The sequence below is a fragment of the Neomonachus schauinslandi genome, chromosome 11 (assembly GCF_002201575.2).
Source record: "Neomonachus schauinslandi chromosome 11, ASM220157v2, whole genome shotgun sequence".
NCBI lineage: Eukaryota > Metazoa > Chordata > Mammalia > Carnivora > Phocidae > Neomonachus > Neomonachus schauinslandi.
In genome coordinates, this window is record NC_058413.1 from 28,474,343 (window position 1) to 28,485,943 (window position 11,601).

At 33.8% G+C, this 11,601-nt stretch overlaps 1 pseudogene; it reads right to left on the reverse strand.

Annotated features, from left to right (window-relative positions):
- Positions 1-9,846: 9,846 nt before the first annotated feature.
- Positions 9,847-9,969, reverse strand: LOC123326371 (annotated as a pseudogene).
- Positions 9,970-11,601: the final 1,632 nt, after the last annotated feature.

Sequence of the window (11,601 nt, forward strand, 5' to 3'; positions counted from 1 at the left end):
TGGACGGGGCGCCTGGGTGGCTCAGTCGTTAAGCGTCTGCCTTCGGCTCAGGTCATGATCCCAGAATCCTGGGATCGAGCCCTGCATCGGGCTCCCTGCTCGGCGGGAAGCCTTCTTCTCCCTCTCCCTCTCCCACTCCCCCTGCTTGTGTTCCTGCTCTCACTCTCTCTCTCTCTGTCAAATAAATAAATAAAATCTTTAGAAAAAAAATAAGACAAATGGACATATGTACCTTCTGAAATGATCTGATGATATAGACCTCTGTGATATTCTTCCCCCCAAATCCATTACCTCAGTCTATTAATGAGAAGACATTAAAGATCCAAATTGAGGGATATTGTACTGATGAGTTTTCTTCAAAAGTTTCAAGGTCTTGAAAGGAAATACTGATCAACTATCACAGATTAGAGAAGACAAAGGAGACACGGTAACTAAATGTAGTATGGTATCCTGGATTAGATCCTGGAAGAGAAAAATGACATTAGTGGAAAACCTGATGAAATCCGAATAAAGCCCAAGTATAGCTAATAGTATTGCACCAATGTTAAATTCTTAGTTTTGATAATCATACGATGGTTATGTAAGATGTTAACATAAAGGGTAACTCGATGAAGTTCTCTAGTATTTTCACAGCTCTTCTATAAATCTAAAATTGTCTCAAAATAGAGCCGAATCTTTTGAAATTCTGAGATTTCTTACATATGATTCCAAAAAACAGCAAGAGCAGAAACTAGAGATCTACAAAAAAAGCTCTAACCTTGCACTTTTGTAGAATTTTTCTGGACTCTTTCTCATTTTTCAGAAATGTATTTTTCATATCACTCCCTTCACTAACTAAACAACGCCATGTTGTTCCAAGTCAGTTAATGTGTATATAAAATGTATATAGAATGTATATATGAAAGCTGGACAAGGAGACTTTTGTAGTATAGAATTGTCATTAACAGATACTCCAGGCAGAGTATATTTCACAATGACAAGGTAACTTTCTACCTTCATTTGACGTATTAGTTAGGCTACTGAAATCTTCAAAATCTTCAAATAATAAATGGCCATTCCCATTTGGAAGATAAATTCCACAGAACTTGAATTTGAAATGGATGCTAAATGACATGAAAACAGAAACAAAACTAAACACTTATAAAACAGAGTGTGTATATATATATATGTACATATATATATACATACACATATATATATAATTTTTTTCTAATAAATTGTCTAGAATTTCCTTTGACAAAGGTTTAAGTTCTACCTCTCTATACTTAAAAGAGATCTCTTTGGGCCAGCTTTGTAGGGTGGGCAATTTCTGTGCCTGCAATTATCAGACAACATACAATCTTGTGCATAAATCATTGCTGCCGCAGTTAGCTCATTTACCACTCCTGCCCTGGAGACAGAGGAAGCCGCCCCTCCATAAACAGCTGGGATGGAATTGCTAGAAGGGCCGTCTGTCCCTTTTGATAAACAGTCATGGCCTCCCACCTCTGCCAGGTGTGTCTTCTTTCACAAGGATTAGGGGAGGGGCCGGGGTTGCTTCTTTTAAAATAAAAGATCCACTAAATTAGGAGAATTGATTATGTCGGATCTAAAAAAGAGTAATAAGATAATTGTCCTGAGGTACTTACAAACAGTCTGGAGTTTATTTTATCCTCTGATAAGCTCTTTAAACTCCACTTGGCTAAACCAACTAAAATAAGAAAAAGCAAACTGACCTCACACTTCAAACAACTTTTCTTTTGTGGGAACAAGAAAGTCACCTCTAATTATAGCAAAGGAATGATAAACAAATCTGTCCAATCCATTTGTTGCTTGTGTTCCTGTTGTTTATATGGTTGCCCCAATTACACTTTCGGTTTTTATTTTTGTTTACCCTGTCTCATTAGTATTTCTATCTCATTAGTATTTTTCCTTACAGAATTTTTTACTCCTCTCTCTGAGGCGTAATTGTATTATAGCAGTTTGAAGAGTCATTTGTTTTTTCCCTTGGTTATAAAATGTCTTCCATCCATAGCACTCTGACTTCTTAAAGGGAATCGCAAAGAAAAACAGGGAATACAACAGACAAGACGTGAGCTGGTAAATTAAAATTAAAATATACGCTATCACGTAATATTTGTGCTTAAAATGTTAATGGAAACTAATTGTTCACTTGTTATGACCTATATCCTTTTGAAATATATAGTTTCTGAGTCATTAATCTGAAGCAATATTTCTTGGAAATTCATTCAGGTTTCTGCTCTATCTGAACTTTGTGGACCTCTCATTTATTTGATGGGCATATAAAATGTAGGTGATGGACTCAGCAAGCCAAATTTCATATGGATTCAACCTCAGAGGCCAGATTCCTGACACAAAGGAGGTTGACTAAGAGAAGTCTATTCCATTATAATATTATTTTCTACGGAACTGAGTTTATGTGCAGTGGTTTCATTGTGTTAATTTATTTAACCAGATATGTCCTACTTAGAAAAATACCACTTACAGAATTTCAAACATATTAAAAGTCCCAATATATTTGTTGATAAGATCCACAATTTATTTTGTCCATGATGACATAAAAGAAAAATATAATAGTGGTTTTAAAATTTGAGGTCCTACAGTATGAATTTCATTGTCTTTCTAGATTTAGTTTATTATTCCAACAGGCATCTGGGTTCAATGCTTGTGTAAGAGAAACTTTCTTTTAAATTTTATGTAATAATGCAATAGTGAGTGAAATTAATTTCACAATATTTCTTGCTTTCTTTATAGTAATCAAATATTATATATGGATTAATTATGACATCTGGGGATATAGTATATAAGACATGGAGGTTTGTGCTCTAAAATTTTCACTTTCCACAAAAAGTGGTAAAAGAGACTTTTGCAGGACAAATTTCTGGCATTTTGCTTTTTAAAATCTTGTAAGATAATGTTATTATGAAAATTTTTTTCAAAAATTGGAGTCATTATAAGAAACATTTTATATAAAAGTATAATAATATCTAGAATTAGATTGCACTAAGTGCTTCAGTGAATTATATACACAGCTCTTTGATCTTGGATATTTAACATTACCAAGTTAGGAGATTAAAAAAAAAAAGAGCCTAATGATATGGATTTGAGAAGTCATTAATGGGAAAAAAGTTTTAAGTATTTGTCCTTTTGAAGGCAAATATATTTCTAGTATTTGCCAATTCATCAGAGGTTCAGAAACGGCAACCTGTTAGTTTCTACCACTATACTATACGTGTTCTAAAGCTTTTATGTAACCCTTGCATTCATGATTCAAAATTCCTTAACGAACTATCCACATGTCTCCTGTATTTTTAAGATTGCCTAAAAGATAAATGATTCTGAATATAATTCATCAAAAATTGTAATTTGTAATCCTAACACCTTTTAAAAGGTACATAACTTTCACTCACACCCCAAGGGTCAATCTGTTATAATTTTGTTTTACTTAAGCTTATAAGAACTCAGATAAAAATAACTGGGTTTAAGTGTGGTTTCCTCTGTTTTTTAGTCTCAGGGGGGGAATTTCTAGATTAGTTTTTTTTTTCTTCCCCTGGGAAATATACAATTCTCTATGTTATGGCCATTAATGTTCAGTAATAAGTTAGTCCTCAAATACCAATAAGATGATGTGGGCTTGATGGAAGTTAAATGTCCCTAAATCCTATGAATTGATCTGCAGGAGCTGTTTTCCGCATGAGTGGTGGCTTCAGCCAGGCAGACATCCGCAGAGCTGCGGAGGTCAGGGTGATGGAGGAGGAGTGGGTTTGGCGGCACATATGCACTCTATTCCTGACAGTGTCTTGCTTCGGCAAAGGGAAGTGAAGCGCGTATACCATGCTCAGTGGCATTTCCAAATGCAGCTCAGCTGGGGGCCCAGGCTTATTGCATCAGTGGCACATACCGGGCAAAAAAGGAAATACATAATTTTGTCAAAGTAGTAGATCACAATCTACCAATCCTTCCCTCCCCCTTCAAAATCATCACCCCCACACACTAACAGCTCTAATAGATACAGACTTTATGCATATTTCAGTCACAGCAGTATTTCTAATGCATATGTGAAAGGGCCCTTAATTTATGTCTACCAACTGTGTGGTGCCCTTCTTTTGGGTAATGTCATCATCCTAATGGTGTTTCTATTATACTCAAAGGTAGCAAATGAGGCTTATTGCAAGAAGGTAATTGATTTTCACTGAGTGAAAATGTAAATAGCCATAAGAAATCCTATGAAAGATAAGCAGTTCAAAATTGCCAGAAAAAAAATGATTTGTATACATGGCTTATTGGTCCAAGTATATAAAATGTTTCTTTTTTCAAGTCGATACCACAATAACTGTATTTCAGATCATTTTATTTTAAATTGAAATAAAAATTGAAGAATTTTGATGATCTTGCTTTTACCAGTTTGACTGTGTATATTATGAAAATTATCATCTTATATGGAAGAGGGCTTCTTTTTGTCAGTGTGTCCTTGTAAGAGAAACCATGTAAGTGAAATTCCTCTTATGGATGTGTAAAGAGAAATAATTCTTTTGATTTTCTGTAGTAAGAAAAGTATGCCATCAGTATCAATAATGTATTCTTTAAAAGAATACAAGCCAAAATCTCATTAAAAATCATCATAAATGTCATCAATTCAAGAAAAAAGCAAAGCTCAAAATGTGCTTTATTATTACAAAGAAAGAAGGGGCTTAAGAATCACAGGGGCTTAAGAATTTGATTTGATGTGAATACAGTTATGACTGATATTTTCTCAGCAAGTAAATATAATTCTTAAAATTTATATTACCAAAAGAAAAAGTGGAGCAAAATAGAATATCCGAGACAATGAATCTACTAAATAATGCCATTATTGCTAAAATAATGTCATTTTTAAATGTACAGTAAAGAGCTCATAAAACTATTTTTGTTCCCTCCACAACTAAAATACAGACCTTTGCACATTGCTGTTATAACTAATACTACTTACATCACCACTACGGTTTTCTGATTTTAGAAGATACCTTTTCTCTGAAGAGTCACTTCTATCAGAAAAGCAACATTTTAATCACAAAAGTCTCCCTTTTCTACTTAAGTTTGTTGTAATGGTAATTAAGCAATAGACCATTCATTTTTTTCCATTCCCCTGCCCTATCTTGCTTATGATCTGAAAAGGACTTTTATTTCAGAAATTATAAAATATTTAATGAGAATGTTTTAAGTTCTTGCCTTAGAAGAAGGTCACTTGGATTGACAAGAACATATCATTTGTGTTGACCTTCGAGTTGGCAGATAGATTTGATCAATTTTATTTCTGCAGTCGAATAGGAAATGGGACAGGAAAAGCGTCCAAATTCCTTCCCGCTGAGGGAAGTTTAGAGAAGTGATTCTTTCCTTTTACTTTCAGCATCGGCAGATGCAAAATCTTTAACATCTGTTTTATTCTTCATAACGTGTGTGGCTAGAGGCAGGCCTGACGTAACCATCAGCTCAAACAGCCGGTAGACTGAAAGCATGGTGACTTATTACACAGTGCCATGAACAAAATCTACTCTTTAATATTAATTAGTCCCCAGCCAAGCCCTTCGGTTTGTTACAGTTTTGGAGTCAGACACGCAGGAATCCCTAGTGATACAGAGATTTCATGAATCACTTCCAGACCATGTACAAAAATTCCATTTAGTAGAAAACATGAGTTCTAAGCAAGAAATTCAACTTTATGGGGAAAACAAGACCGTGTGTGTTTATTTCATTAAGAAGAAAACATCAAATAGGTTTATCATGGTGTGACTTTGCAGTTTCCACATTCCAAATTCGCCATTTCATTTAAAAACCCAGGCCTTTTATTTTGTTCCCTCTGAATTTAAGTACCTCAGATTTATCATGCTGTGTGTAAATAATGAAAACAGGAATGGTTTAAAGACTACTAAACAATTAGTACATTCAGATACGAAATTGCAGTAAAGATGTTGGGCCAGGCATCCATCACTCTATTTAGTGTATTTGATAGGGAATATATAGCAAGGAGAGTTCTACACGGTACTGACGAATGTGGATCTGAACATTTTGAGAGGATGTTTGTCTGTTTCTAATGACCTTAAAACTTTTTAGAACTTAGGACACATGTAAATTGAAACAATAAAAAAAGTGTTTGGATAACATAAGACAGTATCTCTATCACTAAAACAATCTAGTAGTTTTATGCATTTGTATTTTAAAATGCTTATTTTATTTTATTTTGAAAAACTGTTAAGCACTAAAGGTTCAACAATTTTTATTTGTGCTGGAAAAGAAAGCTTTATTATATGCCATTTTACAGTGTCCAAAATCTAAGATAATACTCTATTTTATAGAAACATCATTTTTATTAGTTTTTATACTAATTCCCTGCTTTGTATTATAAGAGAATAAACAATGGTGTCTCCTAGGTATGCCATTCCAAATCTCGGGTGTAGTCATGGGTGCAATTTTCTTTAAGACTGAGATGAGAATACTGTTGGCAATATGTAACTGTAGTTCAGTCCTGAATCCTGGAAACTTTAATTCAGGTGCATTGTGGGCACATAAATTTTGAGTTCAAATGCTTTTAAGAAGTCATGCCATTTTGTCGTTTGACACTAATTTTCAACCCAGCATGTTTTAGCAATGACTGAAATTAGTTCCAAGTGAATTATAGCTCAGCTATTTTCTACCATCTAGAAGAAATTTTTTATGCCAACTGAGTCAAGAGAGGTTTTTGAAATTTCGTTTAGTATATATTATGGTATGGATCTCATCAGTGTAGACAAGTGTCCTGATTGTACACACCGTTGAGATGTCACTGAATTGCTTTTTTACTAATACTGTTCAACCCTAAATTTATTCTTACCAGTCAGAAGACATATTACTTACAATTCTCTGCTTTCTTTTCAAGTCATCAACAAGTGTTATTTCTGTGAAGTCGGTGAGACAGATACTGACCCATTGGAAGCTGGACTAAAACCAGCAACTGATTTTCCTCATGACAGTAATTACCATAAAATATGTCTTCTACCTTCCAAATTTGAAAAAGTGTTCTATAGGGGTGTATATCATAATTCAGCCTCTGTGTCCTGAACACATAGTGGAGACTCAAATTTTTATGAAAGTTGGAGGCAGAGTATTTAGGCAACATGACTATCATGAGGAGATAACATTTGACCATAAGGAAAAGAAGTTTCTAGGCCTTAAATAAAATTGGAAACCTAAAAATGAAAAGGAATTTCGGTGGATCTATTTGAGTATTTTGAATTTTCAGGTCATTTCTTTTAGTCTCAAAAACAAAAGGGATCTATGGTAGATAAAGATTTGATTTGACCTCCACATTTTACAAAGGGTACAAATGATGTTGGTTTAGTTAGTCTTCATGTAAATAACTAACTACAGGGTGATGGAAAATATAGGAAGTATATAATCAAATTTAAGGTATTAAATTCAAACTATGAAGATCAAAACAATAGTGAAATATATAGTACTGCATTGCTGTGGAAAAAATTCAGGGTTGTTGTGCTTCAAGGATTAAGCATAACAACAAATTGTATCAAATGAATTAGGAAAGTTCCTCAAAATGGCTTTTACTTGAATAAGATTTTTCCCATCAAAAAGGCAAGAGTCTCCTAATTTGGTGAAAAGTTCAACATTTAGATACGAAGATAGTTTTCCTTTAACATTTAAAACCTTCCATTGTGATAATTTATATGCTTTAAAACACTACCGATCAAGTGGTTGAAGTACATAAATAAGTAATAAAAAGCACATCAAAGTAGTTATGACGAGACAGCCAGATGGCAGAGAATTGCAGTACTTGCTGTAATTTTATCAAAATTACTATTGTCATGGCATGTTAGTTTTCATAAGAATTTGTACAGTCACTGATCTCATACAGACAAATTAATTTCAGGTTCTCTCATGTGTAGTCACATAACAGCTCTACTTGAGCACGCACAAAAGAAAATTAAATAATCATAGTCACGTAAACTTGAAAAGCAGCACAATATCTTAAGTTTACTATTCCATAACGTCTTGGGATCAGTGATCATCTCTGTTATGTTAGACTCAAATTGATCTACAGTGGTATAGCCATTATGTAGTTTCTGCTCTGTTTAGTCTTCGTTATATAAAGGTACTGTGTAACAAAATAACAATTCTCTTAGTGAAGAATTGTTATTAAGGCAGTAACGTTGTAATTCCTACATTTATGGCTTTTCTTCCAGTTTCATTCCTTTATCTCTTTTATGTGTAAAGGGATAACAGAGCTTTTTATGCTTCCCTTTAAAGATAAATACAGATATGAAACCTCAACAGTTAATGAGTTTAAATGATATTTGAATTAAGAATGTTCATTACAGGTTTCAAATGTTCTCCCTCGTTTCTTTGTCACAGAATTATGAAAAGAAAACCTGAGGCTGTGCATTATATGTACCTCTGCTGTTCATATCCAACCAACAAGTTTCAATTCTAAAGGCTCCTTCCTAAGGTCATTTGTTTTTATTGTCTCATTTCATAGCCCAGTTCTTTCTACCGTGCCATATCCCACTGTGTATCGGATTTGGTGCATCATCAATGTACACTAGGCCTCAGTTTCCTTATGACATGGGTGTTAATCTGCTGTATTTACTTCAGAGACATTGGAGGTTGTGCTGAGAACTTCATGTTCATTAAAGTAGGCTTCAGTTTTTATGACCTTAAAATGGGAAAGACAAACATTTTCAGTAACTATTTCAATGACCTCAAGCAAGTTATTCAAGCAAGTATAAAGTATATCACCTGGCAAAATGATGGCAGTCATAAATATCTTAAGAAAAGTCCCTTTAGGTATTTTAATCCTTTATTCTTTTTCCACCAAAAAAATGCTGTAATTAACTTTATACTAAAGAGAAAGAGTTGTTCTAATTCACTGAATGTTAGTTATCTGTGCTCAAGTACTCTGTGGTTTAAATGTACATATAGCTTTTATTTCATGATACTGCTTTCATATTAAAAGTAATACATGTTTTAGAAATCTCAAATATGTAAATTTTTTTTCTTAAAATATATAAGCTATGGGAAAAAGTTATGCATTTTGGAACGCTGTGGCTTTTTCAAATTTGAGTTCCCATTTACTCTCCTGGCTTTTTCTCAGTAGACGAGATGGGAGCTTTAACAGCAACCTCTTTGGGGAGAGGTTGTAAACAGGAGTGCCCCTGAAAGCAATGCTCCATACATGTTCTATGATAGTCTTAAGTGTTCCTTTTCTCTGTAAGATACTGTCATGTTATTTCTCAAATACCTTACTTGAAATTACTATAGATAACATAATTATACTCAGGATTATGAAGACTTTATATTTGGTGAAATGTCTCTGAGTTATATTACTAAGGTATAGCTTTAAAAATTAAGCGACACACTAGGAGCTTACAATCAAAATGTTAATGGAAATGGAGATAAAGATATTCATTGCAGCATTATTAATGCTAAGAAAGACAGGGAAGCAAGGTATCTGACCATGGGAGCATTGCTAAGTGGACTGCATTTTATCTATGGACGATTATGAAACATTAAGCATTTTTCCATAGTTTTTCATAGCACAGAAACTTGCTTATGCTATAATTTTAATTAATAATAACATATCACAAAATGTATATACATGTCATCTAAATATGTTTTAAAAAATCTAGAAATGAATATTTTAAAAAGACAGGCTGAAAACTTGTCATGCTGTTAAGGTGGTTGGTTGTCTATGGGTGCTAGGATTGTGCAGATTCTTTTCTGATTCCTTATATGTTTTCTATATTTTCTTAGTCTTTTATGATAAACATGTCATTTTCTTGTAATATGGGAAAAAAGAATAAATGGAAAAAAGTACACATAACACATAAGAATTTAAAATATCACATGTAATTCCAATTCCACTGTATACTTTTATTTTTCAATTAGCAATAATCGCTCCTCGGATAAACCTCATTGGCTACGAGGCTTCCACTGCACAAGTATCATTGTTGTACTTTCTATACTGTAACATTGACTTTTACATGTCTTTACTCCTTAAGATTGTGAGTGTGAGTCCAGAGACTATATCCCTTGTTCCTAGCATAGGCCCAGCAGATAAAATTTGCTTAGTACGTTTTCAGTGAATGGGTGTGTGATATTCTATAGGAATACCTGTCTTTACGTAGTTGAAATTTATTTTTCTATTACTTTTGTTCTGCTTTTTCTACTTACCGTGACTGCATAATGCTTTTGCATGACTTTGCATTAACTTCATAATAATAGTCTCAGTGTTGTTATAACATTCTATGGGATTAAAAATCATTATCCTAGAGATGGATATTTCAGTTATTTCCTATTCTTGTTACTATGGACAGAATTGCAGTGAATATTCTCACTCAGTTACCTTTATGTTTCTTTCCAACTATTTCTTAAGATAAACTTCTAGGACATTACTGTTTCTTCAGAAGGTATGACCATCTTTATAATACTTGCTTACTTGCTATATGTTGCTCTATTGTATTGCCTATTGGTAATACAACCAGCAATGAGTGAGTATATTGATTTCTTTATTACATTCATCTGAATTAAGTATTTAGATATTTTTATTGCATTTAGTGGATCTTTTAAAAAATCCAGGTTGCAAAAAAAAAAAAAATCCAGGTTGCTTTAATTTGCATTTATTTGATTACAACTTCCCTTGTATCAGTTTTCTAATCATTTTTTTACTTTATATGAATAGTCTGCTTATATCCTGTGCTCATTTGGAGTTTTTGAAATTTTTTTGAAATTTTATTTATTTATTTGACAGAGAGAGAGAGACACAGCGAGAGAGGGGACACAAACAGGGGGAGTGGGAGAGGGAGAAGCAGGTTTCCCGCGGAGCAGGGAGCCTGATGCCGGGCTCGATCCCAGGAGCCTGGGATCATGACCTGAGCTGAAGGCAGATACTTAACGACTGAGCCACCCAGGCGCCCCTGGAGTTTTTGAAATTTTTAAAACTTCATTTGAAAACACTAATTATACATTAGAGAAAAACCCATTGCCTGTTATATTTGATGCAAATAATTTTTCCAATATGTGATTGTTCCTTTAATTTTACTATATTTCAATATACAAGAGTTTAAAATTTATATATTCTAATCCATTGACCTTTTTTCATGTGGTTGTTTTACTGCTGAAAATGAGCAGCATTTTTCGATACAGCACAATGATGTACATTGTCAACCTTGTACGAATATGACTCATTTGTATGTAATTCATTATTATGAAGTACAATTATGTGTTTCTGGGTTCGGTATTTGGGTTGATTGTTTTCCTCTTTGGATTTTCTCTTTCTGTGTCTCTCTTCTTTGTTCTGCCCTGCCCTTCCCTTCTGTCTTGACTTTTCTTGCACTTACTAAGTGTCTTCCTCACTGTTCCTTGCTCCGCCATGAGCTTTTGCTTGCCTGTGATGGAATGAGACAGCAGCCAATTACCAGATTGTACTGCTGTTCATATCCTACTGTGATCTCTTGGTTTAAATGCCTGAGAAATATCAAGCCTTCATGTTAATCAGAAATCAGTTCGTATGTTATGCATGTATGCATACATGTGAATAGATGCATGTATTTTGAGGAAAGACAACACAAATCTAAT